Source organism: Schistocerca gregaria, chromosome 7 (assembly GCF_023897955.1).
Source record: "Schistocerca gregaria isolate iqSchGreg1 chromosome 7, iqSchGreg1.2, whole genome shotgun sequence".
NCBI classification, from domain to species: Eukaryota; Metazoa; Arthropoda; class Insecta; order Orthoptera; family Acrididae; genus Schistocerca; species Schistocerca gregaria.
The window spans coordinates 93,138,767-93,162,563 of NC_064926.1; positions in this window are offsets into that span (position 1 = coordinate 93,138,767).

The following is a 23,797-nucleotide window of genomic DNA, read 5'->3' on the forward strand; positions in this document are numbered from 1 at the left end:
GTACTTGCAGTTACGTCAGCCTACCGCGGAAGGCAAGGGTTTTGTGTGCAGGGGAGCAGTTGGCATGACAGGGTCACCCCTGACTGCCCTTACGAGCACCACCAAAATCTGGCTCTATCAGAGGCTGGGCATAATAATAGACATGTTGAATGTGTGAACTGATAGAGCTGGAATGCTATGTGAAGCATTCTGTTCCATAGGAAATAACATCGACCAACAGGAAATTCGACAGAAGCAGCTAAAAAAATCTTCATCCTCCATGTGCTTCCCGGGACCCTGATTACGGTAATCATAGCAAAAGCTCCAAAAATTAGTCACATTATCTGATTTTTAGTGTTTATGATCATTTTGTTTGATATTACTTTCTAACATGAAGTGTCTTGAAACAAATTTTCTGTGATTTCAGCACAACATGGGAAAAAAGGTGGAAATTTAGGTGTAAATGAAACAAAGTTCACAAGAGATGGCATGCAGTTCGGCATCTGAACTACTGAATTCTTTATAATGTGCACCTAAATGTATTAATCATTAGCCTAATTCTTTGCAGCCTTCATCAGAAACAGCATTATGAGGACTCGTGTCCTTGGCACACATTGCAACATATTTCCATGTTATATTATTATTCATTAGTTCCAGTATCCCTGAAAAAGCTGTGTCATTGTGGGTTTTCTTACAAATGTGTTGCTTTAAATGAGTGGTTGCTGACTGGAAACACAATAATGCAAAGCCGTATATGTGCAATATGTACCTACTAGACATGATGTTTCCACCCACAAGCAATCAAAATTTATTCTACACTTCACTGATTAGATTCCTCCCTTTTTACTTCCTCAGTGTTTACATATTGGCTTCAGCCAACTCCTCACTCCATTGGCTTTCTCATGCTGCAAGATTATTTACATGTAAATGAGAAGACATTGCTGGATGTAGCCAAGCAATGTGTTTGGAGTAAAACATTATCTAGGGCTGGTGAAACAAATTTCTGACTTCTAGTAGAATAAGGCCTTGAAACAACTGAATAGTGACAGATGAAAATGTCTTCTGTACTTCAGCTATCAGTCTGTTTCCTATCTGACGCAAATCTCCCTATACGGACCCTACAGAGTAGTGTACCCAGTATGTTATTCTTCTTTGCTTGCAGGTGTACTGTAATCCTGTGGGGTGTCAGACATTGTAGTACATTTGGACTGAAAGGTCAACAATCTGTCAGGCATGTATATTTCTAAAGGTTAGGTGTCTGTTATTTTGGTAGTGTGACCAAAAGCAAGGACACTGTATCTGTACATTATCTAGGGTTCAGTCACATCTTCTGTGCTTGGCCATGACAGGTGATGTGGGCAGCCTATTAAGTTAGGCTGTGGTCACTTTTTGTGCTTGCTTGCTTGCTTGTTCGTTCGTGCATGACTCAGACACCTGTCTCACTCCACTGTCAACACAGCTTCTCTTTCATATCGTTTTTCTCCTGACACTGCAGGTGTCTTGTGGTATAACTATATAGTCTGATGATGTATTACCTTCTGTGCCTTATCTTCTATACTTCTTCTCAAACTCTGTTATAATTAAATTTCAAAATTTTTGTCTACATCACACTTTTATAAATAACTTGCTATACTACTTTACAAATTATTTATTCCCTTCATCTTCACGCTCATGAGCTACACTACAAGACTACCTTCATTCAGTATAAGAGAGACAGTCACAGTAATTTTGGAAGTTTCTCTTCTGTTTCTCAGAACATACATGTGTTGTTGAAATAACTCTCTTTTGGAAGCCTATGCATTTGCAAGACAGTGTGGTGACCCACAGAATACCTGTTTCCCCAGCTGAGCATGTAGTTTCTCACCAAAAGCTGCTGCAATAGCTGTCCAGTGCTGAAGTGCATATTGTCCCCTGATGTAAGTTACCACACACAAAGTAGAAAAAAAAACACTAATGAACAGTATGTGTTAATTTATGTTTGACATGTTGTTTTACGTTACTCTTTTTCTTAATGTGCAAATAACACTTTTTTGGAAATGGCATTCATTGTTAAGAAGGCACTGATATGTGCATCACCCCTCTGGAGTGTTACTTACAAGCACAATCCATGAAAGGTGTGTCCCAGTAAACACTAAATATCAGTCACTGTGTAAAATATTTTTTTCCGTACACCAATAATGTGGGCTTCTGTTTCTTAATTATGACTTCTGAGATTAGTTATTGCCCCACTACAGCATTGTGCATGATAAAATATGGATATTTACCAGTACCTGCTGCCACAATTTAGGGCATGTCACTAAAGTGTACATAATGTTCTTAAAAACCATTTTCTTCTCTGTGTGTACAACAGTAGGTAGTGCGGAACCACAGTGGCTACTGACAGCAGAGGCTAGACCCCGTACTGGTGCTGGGGATGTACCTGCAGCAAAGTCACCTGGTCAATAAGAGTAAGAGCCCACTGTGGGAGGCTTGTGTTCCTGCTCTATACGCTATGTATCTGGACACCAATTGGTGAACATTAAGATGTTGTGTTCTCCTTTGAAGACTTGAACTCTTCCGGGGACACTTTGACATGTCCAAATCTCTGTGGAGGGATGCCAGCTTGTTCTTCCTGGGTAGCTGATAATAGAGAAGGAAGAGATGTTGGACACATGGCTTGCAGTAAAGTTGCCTTTCCATCTCATCCCAAAGGGGTTCGATTCCCTTCAGGTTGGCACATGGGGCAGGAAAGCTTGCCTCAGGGGTGTCATTGTTCATATACCGTTGCCTCTCTATGCTGCTTCATGACAGGCATGATTGTAGAGCTGATTAAATCGATCGTTGTCTGTGAACTGTTCCTCTGCTGCATATAGTATACAATACTGTCAAATACATACCTACCCATCTGCATTTATCGTATCCTGAAGTGCAATAATGGGAGAAAAAGTTGAGGAGGAGAAAGTGCATATTGTAACACTGCCTCCTCTGGGCTTCATTGTTGGCACTAGAGATGATGGCAGGTAATGCTAGAATTCATGAAACCCATATCCTTTCATCAGATTGCCACAGAGTATAGTCCAATTTATCACTCCAAATCCCTTGTTTCTACTCGTCCACTCTCCTGCAGTCATAGATTCTTATTATTTTTACGCTACACTGAGTGTGACTTTATGTTGAACAGAAATATGTGTTTTTGTAACTCCCTGTGCACAGACATTTCCTTAGGGGGCTCCTAGCAGCACTTCGGTCAGATCAGATTATATCAGATTAGATTAGATTTACTTTGATTTCAATTGACCCCTAGTGAAGAGGTCCTCCAGGATCTAGAACATGTCAGAAACACAATAGTACATAACAGATATTTACAACTAAAACAAAGAAGCTAATGTACCTTCCACAGGTCCCAAGTGGAATGATCTTCATTTTTTTTAATGAACACTACATGAAGGGATCATTTTACAACACTCATTTACTAAGATTGCCTTAATGCAATGAATTTAAAATAAAGAAATGGTTTCTTTTATTTATAAGGTAATAAACATATTCTGGTACAACACACTGCAGAAGTTTGAATCCCAGCCAGATGTCATGGACGTCGAAGACCCCTAGAGGTCTCTGCATCATTGCGCCGTAAGCTGTGGCGGCGCGTGCATACTGGCCTGCATGTAGTGTGAGGGTGCCACAGTGGAACACGTGTTTCCAGCGGCCAATAGTGGTGCCCCCAATAGAGTATTTAAGCGCCTGCCTCTCACTCTGCCAGCGAGTCTAATTGTTACGTGAGTCTCAACACATCACCTTGACAAGACAGCATGTTTATCATACTTTGATCTCGTTAATCATGGACGTCTTGGATTCATTTGGTTGTCTCCGTCACTCCGTTGTGTCTTGCGTGTAGTTGTCGTAAGGTATTTCTCCATTGTCCATCTTTGTTTTCATGTCCGTCCTTTCTGTTCATTTGTTTGTACACGGGCTGCTCTCTGTTTGGTCCCGCCGCACTTTCTCGGCCACCCCCCAACCAGAACGGTCGCAGTCCAAACAGGTTACAACACATGTAATAGAACTACTACAATACTTATTTACAGTGAACACATTACTATTAAAATGGTAGAGAAGTTAGATTGTACTTTACAAACACACACACACACACACACACACAATTAGTTGGTTCTACTAAGAAATTCATCATTGTAGTAGGAGGAGTTGGCCACCAATAAATCCTTTAAGATTATATGAAACTGATTTTCATTGGTTGTTAAACTTTTTATGGCTGCTGGCAAGTTATTGGAAATGTGTGTTCCTGAATACTGCAAACCTTTTTGTACAAGAGTAAGTGACTTTGAATCCTTGTGAAGATTATTCTTATTTCTAATATTGATTCAATGAACTGAGCTGTTCATTTCAAAAAGTGTTATATTTTTAATGACAAATTTCATTAAAAATATAATGTAAGGAAGTAGTTAGTATACCTAGTTCCCTAAACAGGCCTCTACAGGATGTTCTTGAGTTCACACCACATATAACTGTTAATTGCACGTTTTCGTGCCCTGAAAACTTTAGCTAGGCTTGATGAATTACTGCAAAAAATAATCCCATATGATATTATGGAGTGAAAGTAAGCATAGTATGCCAGATTTTTCATTTTTATATCCTTTATGTTTGAATTGCAAATAGAGATTTGTGTAGACGCTTCAGCAGTTTTGTGGTGTGCTCCCCCCAGTTGAATTTGTTATCAAGCTGTAATCCCAAGACTTTAACACTGTCCCTTCTATGTGCTTGTCATCATTTGTTAGGCATATATTTGTGGGACACCCTTTAAAATTCATGAACTGCCTGTAGTGGTTTTTTTGTTGTTGTTTTTTAAGTTTAGCGCTAAAGAGTTGGCTAGGAACCAGTGATTAATGTCCACAAATATTTTAATAGCCACTCTTTCTAAGACTAAACTTGATTTGAAACTGAAGTGTGACTGCAGCAGCTAATTTCAAGCTGGTTTTCACTATTTCGTATCACAATGCTAGAAGCACCTGTCCATCAGCATATTAGGCCTCCCTGGACTTCATTTAGCATTGGTTGTTCCTTCATGTTTTCACTTCACTGTCACATCACTGACAGCCGTCTTGGGCAAGTTTAGAGGGGCTGAAATGCCTCTGTGTGTTAATTATTCACGTGGAATCCAAAGACAAGTCCATGTTCGGTGTGCTGAGCTCACTGACTGAAGCATTCAGCAATTACTGCTTCTCTGCTTACAAAAAAGTAATACCTGACACTGCCTATAATGGCAGAGCCACCTCTCATTGAAGTCCAGTGGTCAGTTCCATGTTACATAAGGGTGCCCAGATACTTAGGCTGAATAGTGTGTTGATAGTTCTTATTTATCTGCTTTCTGTGACCCCTTAGTCATTCTACCATACTCAAATGAATTAGAATCCACAAATTACAATATACTTTATTACATTCTTTTTTGGGGAACAAATCCACAAAATATGAACACAATTTTCAAACTCCAGAAAAGAGCCATAAGAATAATAACCAGAAATAGTAGTCGAGCTCATTGTAAAGATCTGTTCAAAACACTGGGAATTTTAACTGCTCCATGTGAACACATTTACCAGTCAGTTGTACACATCAAAAGTAACATTGGCAATTACTGCACAAACAGCTCTGTCCATGACCATGCAACAAGAGATAGACTCAACTTACATTTACCAAGAAAAAATAAACATAAAACTCAAAACAGCATTTTCTACCAAGGAATAAAACTGTACAATAAATTACCAAAAGAGATTAAAGAAATTTCAAAAATACACTTATTTAAGAAGGCAGCTAAAAAGTACCTGTTATGCAATACATTTTATACATTGAAGGATTACTTAGATAAAGCAGAGTAGGGGTTTGATAAAAAAATGTTATACAAACAAATAATAATAATAATGATGATTATAAAACATCCAATATTCCACATAACACCTTCACTTTATTATTTTTCTTCTTTTTTCCTTTCTAGAGACACTCTCCCCTCAAGCTATGCATAGCACAATACTAACACCTCTTCCTCTTTCTGAGCTCAACATCTCACTCATTATGAAGGGATGCTGACTCAGTTTTTCAGGATAGCAAATGGGAACTTGCAGTACAGAAAATGGCCCAAGGATCACCTGTGTGTGTGTGTGTGTGTGTGTGTGTGTGTGTGTGTATATGTAGTGAGTGAAATGTTATGAAACAATGTGTGTATAGTGTGTGCAGTGACTGATAGTGAAATATGAGTGAATAGTGTGGCATTACATTATTTAATGAGTTATTTGTAAATAAATTATTGTATACCAGGAGTAAAATCTAATGATTGTCTCTAACTAGAAGTCTGTAAATATATGTGTATACGAATTAGCTTATTGTAAATTGATCTAAGCTTGTAAATACTTTGACATGTCCTATATCCTTGTAAAAAGAGATCTACAGATGAATAAAACTACTACTACTACTACTAATGAAGTTTTTCCATATTGAGAGCTTTGATTTGACACAGGTAGAAACTGACTTAAAAAAAATACAAAGTTCACTTAGATAGCAGTGGAGAGAGGCATGCTGAGAATTACTGGGAGAGAAAAGGAAAGAGATAAGTGGTCAGGGAACAGACTTGAGTTGGAAATATTTTGGGAAGGAAGTGGAGATGGGTGGGGTATGTATCCTGGGGAATGGGTGGCAGATGGGGTGAGAGAATTGTATCCTATAGTAGTGAGGAGGAACAATGAGGTGGTAGTCTGATGAGAGGTGTGAAGTGGACCTCAGGATACATTTTTGTGCTATAAACAGGGATGCCTGTAGCTTTAGGAGAAGTTTGGCAGGGGGGGAGGGGGGTGGGGTGCTTTATCCAATAGCTGGACTCCACCGACTGATGATGTGAGCAGAAGAAATTGTGGAGGCTTTGTGTTTATTTACAAGATCGGAAGCTCCTTCTACAAAACATACTGTACTCACTTCTGTACCAACAAATCAAAAATGCACATTTCTAGCACCAACTATCAGCTAATGTCTTCAAATTGTTTGTAAACTCAACAACAGATCACAGTTCCACACAGAAATGGGAGACTCCTATAGTTGTGTGGACTCTGAAACATTTCTATTAGGGTAGTGAATGAAATGAAATATTGGGGTGTGAATATAGTTTATAACTGGACACAGCTGATAAATTCAGCACTACCAATATGAATTATTTGATACTAACATTTTCAGAGGATCCCTTAACCTTTCTGTGACCAGAAATGTACCATTTCTGTGTGGCACTATGATCTGTGAACACAGAGGCTGACAGTTGGTGGTACAAATGGTTGTTTTTGCTTTGTTGCTACAGAAGCGAGTAGAGCATGGTTTGTAAAAGGAGCTTCCAATCTTTTGCTTTTTCGTGAGTGGAAAAGCCAGTGAAGATATTATTTATCTTATTACATTATTTGCTATGTATATACTATTTGACACACATATCCACTGATAAATTGTACTTGAAGAGATCTGATGTCTATGTCTTGTAACTAGAGTGTTCAGAAAAATTAACATATTGATCACTTCTTTACATTCTAAACTATGTTTCTATGTTTATAAGAGCTACCACAGCTAACACTAAGTATCTATGGCTGGATGATATGTCTGGCATTGCAATAATAGGGTATACAAACCAACCTTGCTAATTAATCCATGCATTTATGAATGAAAACCACGTGAAAATCCTGACTGCAGTTGAAGATTAGTCCTCACAAATGGACAGACACTGTTTTCTGATGCAGGATTTTTCCTCCTCCTTGTGAGATGGTGCAGTGGAGACAATTTTATCATTTTCCATATTTTGACTTGGATGTCTCAGCAGTTTCTTGGAATAATTTCAGTGTTTACAGTCCTTCATGGAGCTGTCTTTTGAATAGCTGGCATGGAGGTTATAAAGAATCCAGTCAGCAGAAATAAGATTTTTAATATATACTTCATGATACATAAGAGCTGATCATCTCTGAAATGAAGATGTTGGGAGTCAATAGTTAGTGGAAACAACTGAAGCACATAGGACAAATGTGTTCACACATGTGGAACGAATGGCTGATAATAAGTATCAGAATATAATGTACATACAGTATCATTTCTTATTCTCTTGATTTATCTCTGGTTCCAGTCCCTTTGTTCATAAAATATTTCCCATTAATATTTTCACTACAGTCTGTTCTCTGACCAATCTGTTGGTCTTGCTGCCTCACCTTTCTACAGGAAGTACAGCAGGGAACTCTCTTGCCCCATCTACCAACCACACTCATGGTCAGAAGTCCCACCTATTGTGGATGATCCATGCACAAGGAGAGAAATGAGCTAGGGGAGTCATGAACATTAGAATCTCATTGCAATGCAGAAAGTACACAATAATGCTGGTAAAGTGAAACAGATACCCAGTGAAAGCAACCTAAAAATAGTCCTGATATGCTTTCAGGTTGTTACTAATATGAGAATCATTCTTTAAGGTGCAAGTTGAGCACTGCAAGCTGCACTGGTGATGTCCTAGATTCCAATGTTGTCGTGCTCAGATGAAAAGTTGTGACTGTAACATGGAGCAAAACCATTCAAACGCTATGCAGGAGCACTTGAACAAAGAGAAGAAGGCTACCCAATGGAACACAAGACACTGGAAATAAGTTTCCAGAGACAAAGAATTATGAAAAAAGCACAAGAAGAGAGATGTTCCCAAGTAGCCAAGAGGAATAGAGATTTATTGCAACACAGATTGTACGAGACAACATGTAGCAAATGAAACAGCTTTCTAGTGAAGGCAAGGTAGAGACTGTCCTGATCCACTTTAGATTGCCCCTAATATGAGAACTATTCTTGAAACTTCCATCTGTAACAACTGACAAGCACTGTTGTAGGCACCTTTGGTGTAGGTTGCACTGGCAGAGCCAGTATTGTGGGTTGCATTCTTATTAATATAGCCATGGCACTCCCAAGTAGACAACTGATGTCGAGTCTGGAACTTGGATTGGCTGATGAGCCACTGTGCAGTGAACTGTGAAGACTTTGCAGTGGAGGAGTACTGGCAAGTTGCCCAGTGTCACACGGCCCCTGTACAGAAACTATGCAGTGGCTGTCATGGGCAAGATGAGCTGCACTGAACATGAGTTTCAGTTCCAGGCCTCTTAACATGCCAGCAACTGACAGCCCTCTGTTGTGTGGCATAAGGCATGATTGTAAGGCACCAGTGAGATGCTACACTACCCAATTCCACATCATTCCTATTACGTCTCCTACTGCATCCTGTTGCCATACCTGTAAGTTTTGCTACCTGTCTCACCTGAGAAACACCCCACCTCATTTACCACTTTTTCTCCTGGCTACATGTACTCATCAGTAAGTAAAGAAAGGAGGGTTACATTCTAAGTGTTATGATGTGGTAATTTTACTGCACGATCAGCAAAAATGTAGTAAATGATAAACATTTTTGCTATTAGTTTGTCTGGAGTACCCCTGAGAAAAATTAATGATTTGATATTGTAGGTGAAGTTTTCTGCAAGTCACTAAGTGCTCTCATTGTCAAATACTGGATGAATATAATGTTTGGATATGCTTGTGATGAGAGAGGCTCCATGTGCGGGCATACACACAGTTCCTAAATGTTAAACTTGCCACAGTGAGTTATTCCTGTGCCATAAAGTTGTTTGTTTTAAAAAGCAGATTACTACTGGATTTTAAATTTTGGTCAATAATTATGTGAAATTTTGACAATAAAAGTTTATTTGCCCTAACAATCTTCAGACAGACAGCCTGCAAGTGGAATAAAATTCTGGCTTTCTGGAACTCTGTTGGTAATGTTCGCTGTTGTACATAATTGAGTAGATTAGATGTTCAGTTATCCACTGATTAGTAAGCAATTTAAAAGATTGAAATAATTGATTCTGTTCTTTATCATGTCATGTTGAATCAGTTTTAGTTTATTGCTTGTTTGTTTTACTTTTTTGGATAAAGCATTTTTTATATTAACTCAAAAATTTTATCTGTCCATCAGGTACAATTCAAAGTTTTCTCCCTCCTATTGCTGAGGAGGGTGAAAGTGGAGAAAGCACTCCTGACCCTAGTAGAACAATGGTATGTTTCACCAGTAGCAGTAAGTTTGATTTTGTAGTATATAATTAACACTACCTTCCTTCCTGGCATCCTTCCAGGGTGCTCACAAATTTCTTCAGCTCAGGGCATTGAGACGTTACAATAATTTCTCCTCTTGTGTGCTGTCCTGCACACTACTGACTTAATTCAATAAACTCCTGTCTGCATATCCTGTTCATCATCATTTCTTCATCATTTCATTCTCATTACATCTCCAATGCCAGTCTGTTTCCTGGCCCCACAAACTTTGCAACTTCTTTTGCACTGGTAATTGAAATGCTGTCTCAAGTCTGAATTATCTGCTAAATGATGTAAAACATTTCTCAAAGACCAATCACATACTGGCTCTTAATTTAATAAGCAGCTCTCCTCAATTATTAATGCCATGTCATTTGTACGTGGTTGGTATAAAGAATATTAAAGACAGCTCAACTTCATCTTCGTTATCCTGATGTAATGGCAGTTGTCATGGTGCTTATAGATCTAGGGGGAAAGCACATTGCTGAACCAGAACGAAACAGCATGGAATAAACCCATGGACTGGGTGTTTGTGTTTTCATCATCATTTGCGAAAGTGGCAAGAGTGGACTGTGTAAAAATTGGGGATTTGTGTGGATGCTGATAACTATGCAGTTGAGGGTCTCCCCTAAACAGATATTATAATCATCATTATTATCATGGAGTAAACAACTCAAATCATCAGGTACTGTGAAGAACGATAAAATAACTATTGTTATCCCACCATGCAGATGCTGCATCACTCTGCACCAGATTTCATGCGCATGAGAGAAAGTTCCTAAAGTGTATAAAAGTTTAAATACACCATTTGAACTAAAAAAGTCTTTGTGGTAGCGAACATTGTTCTTCGGTACTGTAGATATTGTGAGATATCAAAATTTACCAAAGCAGTAGGTTACATCACAGTTGATGCTCATTAAACATGACAATTGATATTCTTTGAAAATGATCATTACTGTTGTCTAAAATATTTATTTATAGCTGTTGGGAACTGATCTTTCCTCGTTTTTGAGCAAATATCACAAACACAAATGACAGGTACTTGAAATTGCAAACACATGTCCAAGTACCTTTGTAGAATGATGGCAGACTTGTTCTCCTCCACACAGTCATGGCCTGACAAACTTCCTTAAATCTTCTGGCAATACTTCCCTGGTTGCAAAATGAGTACCAAGTGCACTTCTTCAGAAAGTCTTCTTGTCTAAGTGGCTGTTGTGTTTGACACATGTTGATTAGTAATTCAATAAAACTACCATATTGTACTCCAGCACATGTATGACAAGTTGTGCAGTGTGATGTAAAAGTAACTGTTTAGTTAATTTTGTCCTTTGGGATTTGCTTTCAGCAATAGTAAGATAGGTCTCTGGTACATGGTACTGAATCAGATGATAATTCTTGTGATAGTCTTTCAGATCTTGCATTGACTTCTTTGCCAGCTTTCATGACCATCACAAACAGTCTGTGATCTAGAAAGTGGATAGGACCAATTTGAGGAGCAGATCTTCAAGGTCATGGAATTTGTCAGAAAAAATAAAATGTTTATGACACAAAAAAGCCATAAGTTTATGTAAACGCAATCAAGAATAACACAGGAATCAGCTTAAATTTTCAAGGAACTCCTTGACAGAATAGGAGGAGTGACCCATGAGCAAACTCTTAAATTTCGATTTGAAACCACATGCATTACTCCTAAGCTTTTTGAATTTTTGTGGTAGCTTATTGAAAATAGATGCTGCAGTATACTGCGCGTTTCCACACAAAAGTCAACAAAGTGTGATCTAAATGCAGATTGGGTTTCTTCCTAGTGTTGACTGAGTGAATGTTGCTATTTCTTGAGAATAAGTTGATATTGTTAACAAGAAATGACAGCAAAGAATACATATTTATTGAGAGACCAATGTCACATTGCCCAGACTAATTAAGTGGACAGCAGTCGGTATGCCAACTTATACCAATTACTGCCTGAAACACCCATTTCTGAGCCAAGAATATCCTTTGTGAAATGGATGGGTTGTCTCAAAATATAATACCATGTCATAAGTGAACAAAAATAAGCAAAGTAGACCAATTTTTGTGTTGAATGATCATCTACTTCAGAGTCTGTTCAAATAGTAAAATTGTCAGCATAAAGTCTTTGTTCAAGATCCTGAATGTAAGTTTTCTGCAACAGTTCACTGTCTATCTGAACACACAGAAATTTTAACTGTTACATTTCACTAATCGTATGCCCATTCTGTGAAATTAAAATGTCGGGTTTTGTTGAATTGTGCGTTATAAATTGTAAAAATTTATTCTTGCTGTGATTTAGCATTAGTTTGTTATCTACAAGCTATGAACTTAAGTCTTGAACTGCACTGCTTGAAACAGTGCCAACAATGCACACAACATTCTTTACTACCAAGCTAGAGTCATCAGCAAACAGAGTATTCAGGAGAACAAGACCTTTAGAATTATGTTTATTAATGGAGTGAAGTGTGAGAGAGAAATTAGAAAAAATTGTGAACAATTATGGAGACACCAAAACCAAGATGAGGACTTGAAATTAGTGAAACACTTACTCGGTAAGAAAGGTGAAGATAAAGTTGGACAGTATTACCAGGTGCACAGGGGTATTTTGTTCAAGAGACACAGACCAGACTCTGATGACTGGAAACTATGATGGCCCAAATAACACACAGACTTACTCATTAAGTTTATACATGAGAGCTTTGGCCACTGCCTTAGAATGAAATGCTACAAGAAAATGTTTATTTTAATAATATATCAAGGAGAGTAAAATGTTGGCTAGCTTCTTGTGATAGTTGCCAGAGAGTAAAGGTAACAAATCAGTGCCATAAAGGTTTTTTTAAATAGCATCATACCCAAAGGTAAATCTGAGCTATTGGGGTTGACTTCTCTGGACAATTATCTAGTTCCAAAAAAGAATACAGTTACATATTTGTTGTGGTTGATTTGTTTAGTAAATTTGTTAAGTTGTACCTGTTGAAAAAGGCTACCATTGTGCAAATTATACAGTGTTTTGAAAATGATTATTTCACTAATGCTGCAAACCTAAAGCTATATCGTCTGACAGTGGAAGCCAGTTCATCTCACATGTATGGAAACAGTTTATGACAGATCAGACCACCAAACATATTTGCATTTCCATTTACTCGCCATCTTGCAGTCCTGCAGAAAGATGCATGGAAGTTGGCACTCACGTGTAACACAGTATGAGGATATTCTCAACCATCTGCAACACACAACTACTGGTTTTTTCCCTTATGTGATATATTATAATAAGAAACCAACTAATTTATTGTATGAACTAGTAAAGTTTTCCAAGTGTTCTGAGTTGTCTCCTGATGAGAGAGAAGACATTGTGAGGAGAAATATGGAAATGTATCACAGCAAGAAGAAGTTAAGGCATGACAAAAATGTTAAGGTGATTCAGTACAAAGTTGGTGACCTGGTGTTAACAAAAAGTTATGAGAAATCAACAGCTATAAGTAAGGAGATCAAAAAGTTTTTTGATATTTATATAGGTCCTTTTGAAATTTGTGAAATGCCACATGCCAATGTGTACAGACTCACCTATCCTAGACCCAGGAAAGTGTTTGGATTGAGAAACATAGTGCAACTTAAACCACATGCATCATAAACTTACACTTCAGTGCCACATCACTCATATATAGATCGACAGATTTGATTTTTTTGTTGTTGTTTTGCATAATTTGAAAGTGGTGCATTTTGTCTTTTGTAAACGTGTGAGCAATACGTTTGAAAAGTACTTTTTGGTACTGAGGTGAATTGGATTGAGAATTTGAGAAAGTAGTTTGATGAAGAAAGGGGTTTACATTTATACATCAGCTTATGACATTTGACAAAGCTATCAGGAATTTTGACTCTGAAGATGTTTTTCATGCTTGATCCAGGGATGACAGCAGCAGGGGAGAGTGAGTTGATTGTGTGATGTTTTGAATTGGTGACTTTGCTTGATACCATCACTCTGGTGGGTGTCTTGTAAAGCTTTAGGGTTTTTGGATGATTTGGTCAGTGAATGACCAGCATTTTCAATATTTATGCTATACGTTCTTGAATGAATATGTTACATTGGTTGATATCACTTGAGTCTGTTTTTACTTGTTAGGATTAGTTCATTTGTGTGTATATAAGGTCTTTCGAATTTTGTTTGTCATTGTATGGCAACCAATTGCATCTTGTTTCACCCTTTTCAACAGGCTGGGGGGTAGTTTTAACTTAAGGATTTATGATGTGTTTAGGTTAGATGACTGTAACATTGCTTAGTACATACAAGAGATATTATGAGTTGGAGGAGATGATTTCCGTAAATGAACAAGTTTAACACTACTGAGATTGAAAAGAAAAATAGACACTTGTGCTAGACTGAGCAAGTTCAATCACATAACTTGGATAATACTATTAAAAAAAAAGGAACTTAGTTTAAGCTATTTTGATTATTTTGTCTTACTAGTTTGATTTACATTGTACAGGGTAAGCTTAATTGATGATCTTTTAAGATGGAATAATTTCTGGGTAATGAACCTCAGATTCATAACTGATTGATTGTTGCTGTCATACAGTTAACACACCTGTTTGTTTCTACGTACAACTTACTTTACTTGGCACTGTGCAATTAGCACATACATGCTGTGATATTGAGGGCTTTAACACACGATGGCAACAACGTTGTGGTTATTGATTCTAAATACACACTCACACTAACTACATTGATTACAGTAAACCCATATTTACGTCGCCCATACTGTTAACACGAAATGTTTGTCGAGATGAGTTGAGCAAGCTATTTAGATTCGGGGCATTGAGATTACGTTCACTTAGCTATTCAATACCATTCTTGGATTTGACTTTTCCATCATTACTTAGGGGACATGTGAGAGTGAGAACTATCTGATGATTAGTTTCTGTATTTGTATTTTGTGTCGGTCTCATTGATCTTGTTTAGTATATTTTCTATATTTTGTGTATATAGCTGGATTTGGTTTAAAAGTAGTCTGACTGATTTCATGCCAGAACTAAATACATTATGCAAATATAAAGAAATGTTCATTATAAATAAGAGAAAATATGTGATAAATACAGAATGTGTAATGTTTCAGGTAAAAGGACACTGATTTAAATGATTGTGCATGCAATATATTCTAATGGAATGGAACCCGATAAAACAGTTTCAGGAACTGAAAAGTCAGTCATATACCTGAGACTACTTAATATAAAGGACCAAATTTGAGAGCAGGCACCTCTCTGCAAGACTTGGTCTCTTGCAAAATTGAATTTATGTAAAAAGAAAACCTCTGTAAGTAATTTACAATGCAGTTTATAATTAATCACTTATGTTACATTAATTCCAGTAATTTTTCACCATTTATCTTGTTTGATAAAATATGTTTCATTGCCTCTCACCATTGTATGGAAAAATTTACAGTGTTGTGTTTTGCCAGTTTCCTTATAGAATTGTTGAACAAACTTCCTCATGGCAGTTTACTAGTTTTGCTTCACTAATTTTACGTAACTTTTGCATTGTGGTTTCTTTTGTTTAGGTGCTTAACACCATATAATACAGTTTTGTAATTTATGTGGGTAATTGTGCTTCACACGACATGACTCTCATCTACTTCATTTATTAATATCATTGGTGCTTCACACCATTTAACTTTTATATTTGATTGTGTGCTCACACATTTGTATTTCTACATTAATAGGTGCTTAACACCATTTTAAAATTGTTTTCTATGATTTATGTTTGACAATGTGCTGCACAATTCATTATACATTTTGAAACTTTCTTTATGTAGGGTTTAAAACACACAAATAAATCATTTCATTTACTCTTGTTCATCTACCACAGGTACTGGAATTTTTCTTACTCACATACACTCCACCTGCTGGTTGTAGAAGAGCACTAACTGATGTTAGTAAAAACTCTTCTAGGGGGGGAGGGGGGGGGCTGGTATTGAAATGGAACCACTTCTCCATTTCTATCCTTCCCATTACTATGTGCAGATCTTAGTATCTACTTTCAGTTTTATGCAAATTATGTGCAGATCTTAATTATACATTATTAATTTTGGTAGTTATTTGAATAACTTCTATATTGTGTGCAGATCTTAATTATCCATTTTCTGGCATGATATTAGTATTTATATTAATGTTAATTGTTAATTAATTAATCTTCCATTTCCAAAGATGTTAATGTTTTGTCAGTTGTTTGTTCTTTGGGGTAGATGTGTTTTGGTGGGAAGTTGGAAACAGCAGTTGAATGCACATGGCTGGTGTTCATAGAACAATTGGGCAGTGCAAATGTGTTATATTTTTCATGAGTAAACAATGATGATTCAGAAATTCTGCAGATTATTATTGCAACATACACATATAGGAAGACCAGCTCCAGTAACACCAAGGATTCTCTTTCCTACTGGAGGAACCTACATCCAAAGGAATTTAAGTTAAGTATTCCTTAACCAGCAACAGACAACTGACTCTATAAATACAAGGTGTTTTTTAGTTTCTGCTGATGTTTATCCGGTGGTGGAGGAGGCAAAGAAGCATGTGATTAATTCTGTAAGTGTGGATACTACTATTCGATGCAATCTTTAACGTGTGAAGAACTCTCTGATCAAATCTATAGTAATTGGAATTCTTCCCAAGGTAGAGGAAACATTTCAGAGTTCTGATTCATATCGATTTCCTTCCTCTCACCCTGCCCAATTTGTAGCCACCTTCCACCCTGCTGGTCACCAGCACATTTTGGAAGTCCATGTGGTGGGGCTTTATGTACCCATATGGCTCAGCCCATTGACAATGCAGGGATCACTCTCGTGTTTCCTGAGCTGTTCCCTCCCCATGTACACAAGTAGTGGTCACTTGTCTTCTTAGAGCATCAGAACTCCCAGCAATGGCCGCTGTGCCAGACAGCCCTAGCTGTGGCTGGGTGGTGACCTCGGGGAGAGCCCCTGGTTGGAGTGGCTGGTATCACACGGATGCTTGGCACATGAGACATATCAAGCTTCAAAAATGTGGCCGATCTCAAATGACAGTCTCTTTGAATGGTGAAGGATCATTGAATGCTGCTTCATATTACCCAGCAACCTTTCCTTCCATGGCTACACTGTGGGAGGAGGGCCAGGCTTGCCATCTTGGGATGAAACACTTGTATCATTACCTCATCTGTATGAGGACAGATGGGCATCATATATGCACGGCCACAAAGCCGATGCTTTTGGTGGTAAATATCGAGGACAAATTTGATGAAATGGAGTCTCTTAGTAAGATACGGTCAGGCTCCCTATTGATCAGAGCACCTTCTACCACCGAGTCAGCAGCTCTTTGTGTCTGTGATCATCTTGGCAATGTCCCAGTGTCTATTAGTCCTCACCAATGTGTGAATACAGTTCAGGGACTGATTTTTCATAGGGATATCATCCTCAAAACTGATGAGGAACTCTGGGCTATTCTGGAGTGATGTTGCATTCATTTTGTTCAACACTTGCAGAAAGGCCACAAAGACAACCTCTTAGATACTGGTGCCTTCGTTCTGAATTCTGAGGGGGTACCCTTCCAGAGAACGTCAATGTTATGTGCTATAGGTGTGACGTGAAGCCGTACGTCCCTCCACATATGCAGTGCTTTCAGTGGTTGCGTTTTGGGCACATGTCTTCCTGCTGAGTGGCAGACGCTCTGTGTGGTGACTGTGGACAACTGCTCCATGAGGGAAGCTCCTGTGTTCTGCCACCTCTGTGTGTCAGTTGTGCTGAAAGCCACTCCCTTCACTCACCAGATTTGCCCAGCTTACAAGAGAGAAAGAAGACCCACAAATACAAGTCCCTGGATCACCTGTCTTATGCTGAGGCTCACAAAAAGTATGAGAGGCTGCATCCAGTGCCATTATCTTAAACTTTTCTCTCTGTTTCTTCTGTGCAACCCAAGGTCACCCACTCTCTTTTGGTTCTGGATCTTGCAGACACCTATACTCCCTCTGTGCCCTGTCCTCTCTACCTCTGATAGAAGAGGAGGAGGAGGAGGAGGAGGAGGAGAAGGAGAAGTAGAAGAAGAAAAACGTAAATCCCAAGACAGTCTGCCACCCGTCAGTGTCCCCAGAGGTGCCATCTCCCATCTCGCTACCTGTGTCTGACATTTTATCTTATTTATGGATGTCACCTCATCCTTGTTGCTGATGACTACTAACTGAGTGACATAACCTCCTCTTGGCTTCTTTATGCTTAACCTGGACTCTGGCCACATGATCATCTAGTGGAATTGCAATGGATATCATCGTCACCTACCATAAATGCAGCGTTCTGTAGGGACTGTGGTGGCCCCAGTGCAGCATCTAGTGAGGTCTGCACTTTGGTTCACTCTGATGTCATTAGTGACTCGATCCCCCTATTTGCCAACCTGGAAGTAACAGTGATTAGAGTGCAAATGTCTCTGGTAATCACCATTTGCGATGTCTACCCCCCTCCAGGTAGGCCGATTCCTAATGTTGCACTGTCTACCTTCATCCAGCAATGCCCACCCCTGTTTTTCCTCCTTGGAAATTACCATGCCCACCACCCACTGTAGGGTCTCCTAATTGACCAGCTTATTACAGACCTGAATTTGTGTCTCCTCAGTGACAGTTCCTCTACCCACTTCAGTGCTGCTCATGGCACCTTTACTGCTGTCTATCTTATGATCTCCTCCCCTCCCTTCATGGTTTCCCTACATACCATGATGACCTTTGTGACCACTTGCCGGTAATTCTATTGTTCCCCTGATGCCACCAGGCAGACAGGCCCGCATGTTGGGCATTCTGCAGGACCAATTGTCCTTTGCATACATCTTCTGTACACTTCAACACCTCCCTTTCGAATTCCATTAATGAAGTCATGCAAGGCGTCTCTACCACTTTTGTTCACGTTGCTGGCACTGCTGTCCCCCCCTATCCACAGGTCCCCTCACTATCAACCAGTACTGTGGTGGACCAAGAATGTCACAGTGGCTGTTGAGAACTACCGACGAGGACTTCAGTGACTTAAGCCACACCTTTTACAGACCAGCCTCTTCACCTTTAAGTGCATCCACGCTAAGGCTCATTACCTTATTATGCAGCATAGAAATGAATGCTGGGAGCACTGTGTTTCCTCTCTGGGACATATGTCTCTTCATCACAGGTTTGGTCCTAGCTCCGTAGCCTTCTGGGCCACCAGCATCAGTCATTTGTCCAGGGCCGTAACCTTAAAGGTGCTCTGTGCACTGATCTGTTGGTCCTCTCAGAACACATTACAACACACTTTGTGACAGCATTGGTGTCATCTTCCTATCCTGCTACCTTTTTGCAGTGTTGACCATACTTCCCTTTGTTTCACCCTACACAATGCTGAGCCCTATAATTAACCCTCCACTGAATGAGAATTCTCACAGGCTCTTCATGAGATATGGCCCCTGGCCCGGATTCCACCCACAACCAGAACATCCAACACTTGAATGTCTGGGACCGATGACCCTAGCAGTCTGGTCCATTCAATCCCACTAAGCAACCAACTTGGATGTCCCCCATAGGCAACATCTCCTCAGGATCTTCAACTGCATTTGCTTCTCAGGTGCTTTTCCGTCACAATGGCAAGACAGTATAGTTATCCCCGTCCTTAAGGCCGGGAAGAACCCAAAGTCTCTCGACAGTTACCACCCAATTAACTTGACAAATGTACTTTGTAAGCTGCTTGAGAGGATATTTAGCTACAGATTATGTTCAACACTAAAATCTCTGGGCCTTTTGTCCAATGATCTCCAACTGACCAGTTACTTTGATTGGAAACAGCCACACGACAGGCTTTTACTCACCATCGACACTTTGTTGCAGTCTTCTTTGACCTACATAAGGTTTATGACATGACATGGCTTGGGCCATCACATTTTAGTTACCCTCCATGACTGGGGCTTCCGTGGTCCCCTTCAGATATTTATCCTTGAGTTTTTCTCTAACTGGTTCTTCTGGGTTTGGTTGGTACTTCACTCAGCACCCCTGGAATGCAGGAGAATGGTATCCCACATGGTTCTGTGGTAAGTGTCACACCCGTTGTCCTTGCAGTTGACGAGCTTGTGACCTGTGTTGGGCCTCTGGTTACCCTGGCATTGTAGGTCAATAATTTTTGCATCTGTTGCAGCTCCCACTCTGTAGCAACTGCTGAAAGCTGGTTCCAAGATGGCCTGTGCATGGGCCGCGTCCTATGCCTTCGAGTTTTCTCACTCCAAAATGCGGGTTATGCATTTATGTCATCGATTCACAGTACACCCTGATACAGAACTTCATTTAGGTGACCAGCTTGTCAATGTTGTAAAACATTCCTGCTTCTTGGGCCTTATTTTTGATAACAGGCTGACATGGCTGCCCTACATTTGTCATCCAAAGACCGCATGTATTTGGAAGCTTAATGCTCTCTGCCTCCTGGTCCTCACATCTTGGGGTGCAGGATGTACCACCCTTCTCCATGTTTACTGTGCTCTGGTCTTGTCCAGACTAGATTATGGTAGTCAGGTTTATGGCTCACCAGCTCTGTCCACTTTGAAACTGCTTGACCCTCTTCACCATTATGGGGTGCATTGGCTATTGGTGCCTTTTGCACTAGTCTCATTGATAGTCTCCTCATAGAAGTGGGGATTCTCCCTCTAAACATACAACTGAGTCAACTACCAGTTTCTTATGCAATCATCATCTCGTCGCTAGGCAATGGAAACCTCGTAACTCCATCTGACAATGAAATCCACAATGTAGACAATTATGCCACATAGCCTGTTGAAACCTTCCTTCTTCAAGATGTACAGTGACGCCATCTAGCGGCAATAATGAAAAACTCACATCTCCGATATGTTGTTTGTGCTGTAAACCTCGCATCTCCGGTAATCACCATTGTTAGGGTGCAGGGTGAGTACATGCTCCGAGATTAAAACGTTTTTTGATGTGATAGTTACCTTTTTGACTGACAGACCCAACACAGCTTTATTGCTACAGGTACATGTTATTATTTCTAGGTATTAATGTATTGTATTTTAATATACAGGATTAATAATGATCTCGTTAAATAAAATGTTGATTTACGAGTTTTTCATCGAGTGTAAAGCAGACTGCACTCGGTACATACAAGGTTTTAATTTTAAAATTTAACAGAATCCTATTCATTCTACAGTAACTACTTTGTTTTCAGTTACAGATAAAGAGAGTAAATTCACTCTTCACCTTGTGAAACAAGCCGACAATGGGTCATATGTCATAAAATCACCGGAAGAAGATTCTAGTCAGGTTCCTCCTTGTCCTGCACCAAAAGAAAGAGTAGACGTACAAAATGATGATAAACCGTAGTTTATATTGTGGTAACTTCAAGTAAGATCCTTGTTTGAAAGTTGAGATGACTAAATCATTTAAATATTATTGATTACAGTATTGTTTACACTACAGATAATATGGGAAAAGAAACCAATACAGAGGCAAATTCTACTTCTGAGTTTGAAAGTCTTTTCGAACACAGCAGTGAGAATGATATCTTCAGTGACGGTGGTGAGGTGTATGATCCAGATAAAAACAAAAATGACCATATCAGTAACAACAGTCGGATGACAATGATGATGAAGTTGATATGGGATTAAAAGTACTAAGCAGCACCGTAAAAGGAAAAGTAATCAATCACTTCAAAGTTTGCAGAAAGAAAAACATATGAGGGGACATGAATTGAAAGGATATTACAGAAGAGCAGAGACAGCTAATATTTAATAATTTCTGGCAGTATATGTCTTGGGGTGAAAGAAATTTTTTTGTTAGATGTCATGTCTGCTACGTTCCAGCTAAAAGATGCAGAAATAATTCAGAATATAGTTGTTGTGTACATAGTTCTGCGTAGTCAGTGCGTACACAACTTTCCCACTAGAGCGCGCCCCGCTAAGCACAACAACACAGGCGCAGCTTCCATCCATCTCCGCACTACGAAATGGCGCTCTCTTACAAACAGACCAAATTCTGCTTCCGCCGATCCGCATATTAATATGTAACGCAGCCAATGAGATTGCTGCTAACGTAGAACCTTTTCTCCTCGTGGATCACACTCGCGCAATGATACCTGAACCTGCGAGGTATTATAACAAGTGTGCGGACCTCAGTCTGCATTAGTCTGTACCAGTGTGCATTAGTCGGTACCAGTCTATAGTCAAGTTTCAGTCTGTGCCTAATAAGATTATCATATTCCTTGTCATTGGTGGGGAGGCTTGCGCGCCTCAGCAATACAGATGGCCTTACCGTAGGTGCAACCACAACGGAGGGGTATCTGTTGAGAGGCCAGACAAACGTGTGGTTCCTGAAGAGGGGCAGCAGCCTTTTCAGTAGTTGCAGGGGCAACAGTCTGGATGATTGACTGATCTGGCCTTGCAACACTAACCAAAACGGCCTTGCTGTGCTGGTACTGCGAACGGCTGAAAGCAAGGGAAAACTACAGCTGTAATTTTCCCCGAGGGCATGCAGCTTTACTGTATGGTTAAATGATGATGGCGTCCTCTTGGGTAAAATATTCCAGAGGTAAAATAGTCCCCCATTTGGATCTCCGGGCAGGGACTACTCAGGAGGACATTGTTATCAGGAGAAAGAAAACTGGCATTCTACGGATCGGAGCGTGGAATGTCAGATCCCTTAATCAGGCAGGTGGGTTAGAAAATTTTAAAAGGGAAATGGATAGGTTGAAGTTAGATATAGTGGGAATTAGTGAAGTTCGGTGGCAGGAGGAACAAGACTTTTGGTCAGGTGAATACAGGATTATAAATACAAAATCAAATAGGGGTAATGCAGGAGTAGGTTTAATAATGAATAAAAAAAGTAAGAGTGTGGGTAAGCTACTACCAACAGCATAGTGAACGCATTATTGTGGCCAAGATAGACATGAAGCCCATGCCTACTACAGTAGTACAAGTTTATATGCCAACTAGCTCTGCAGATGATGAAGAAATTGATGAAATGTATGATGAGATAAAAGAAATTATTTAGGTAGTGAAGGGAGACAAAAATTTAATAGTCATGGGTGACTGGAATTCAAGAGTAGGGAAAGGGAGAGAAGGAAACATAGTGGGTGAATATGGATTGGGGGAGAGAAATGAAAGAGGAAGCTGTCTGGTAGAATTTTGCACAGAGCATAACTTAATCATAGCTAACACTTGGTTCAAGAATCATAAAAGAAGGTTGTATACATGGAAGAATCCTGGAGATACTAGAAGGTATCAGATAGATTTATATAATGGTAAGACAGAGATTTAGGAACCAGGTTTTAAATTTCAAAACATTTCCAGATGTGGACTCTGACCACAATCTAATGATTATGAACTGTACATTAAAACTGAAGAAACTGCAAAAAGGTGGGAATTTAAGGAGATGGGACCTGGATAAACTGACTAAACCAGATATTGTACAGAGTTTTAGGGAGAGCATAAGACAGCAATTGACAGGAATGGGGGAAAGAAATACAGTAGAAGAGGAATGGGTAGTTCTGAGGGATGAAGTAGTGAAGGCAGCAGAGAATCAAGTAGCAAAAAGACAAGGGCTAGTAGAAATCCTTGGGTAACAGAAGAAATGTTGAATTTAATTGATGACAGGAGAAAATATAAAAATGCAGTAAATGAAGCAGGCAAAAAGGAATACAAACGTCTCAAAAATGAGATCGACAGG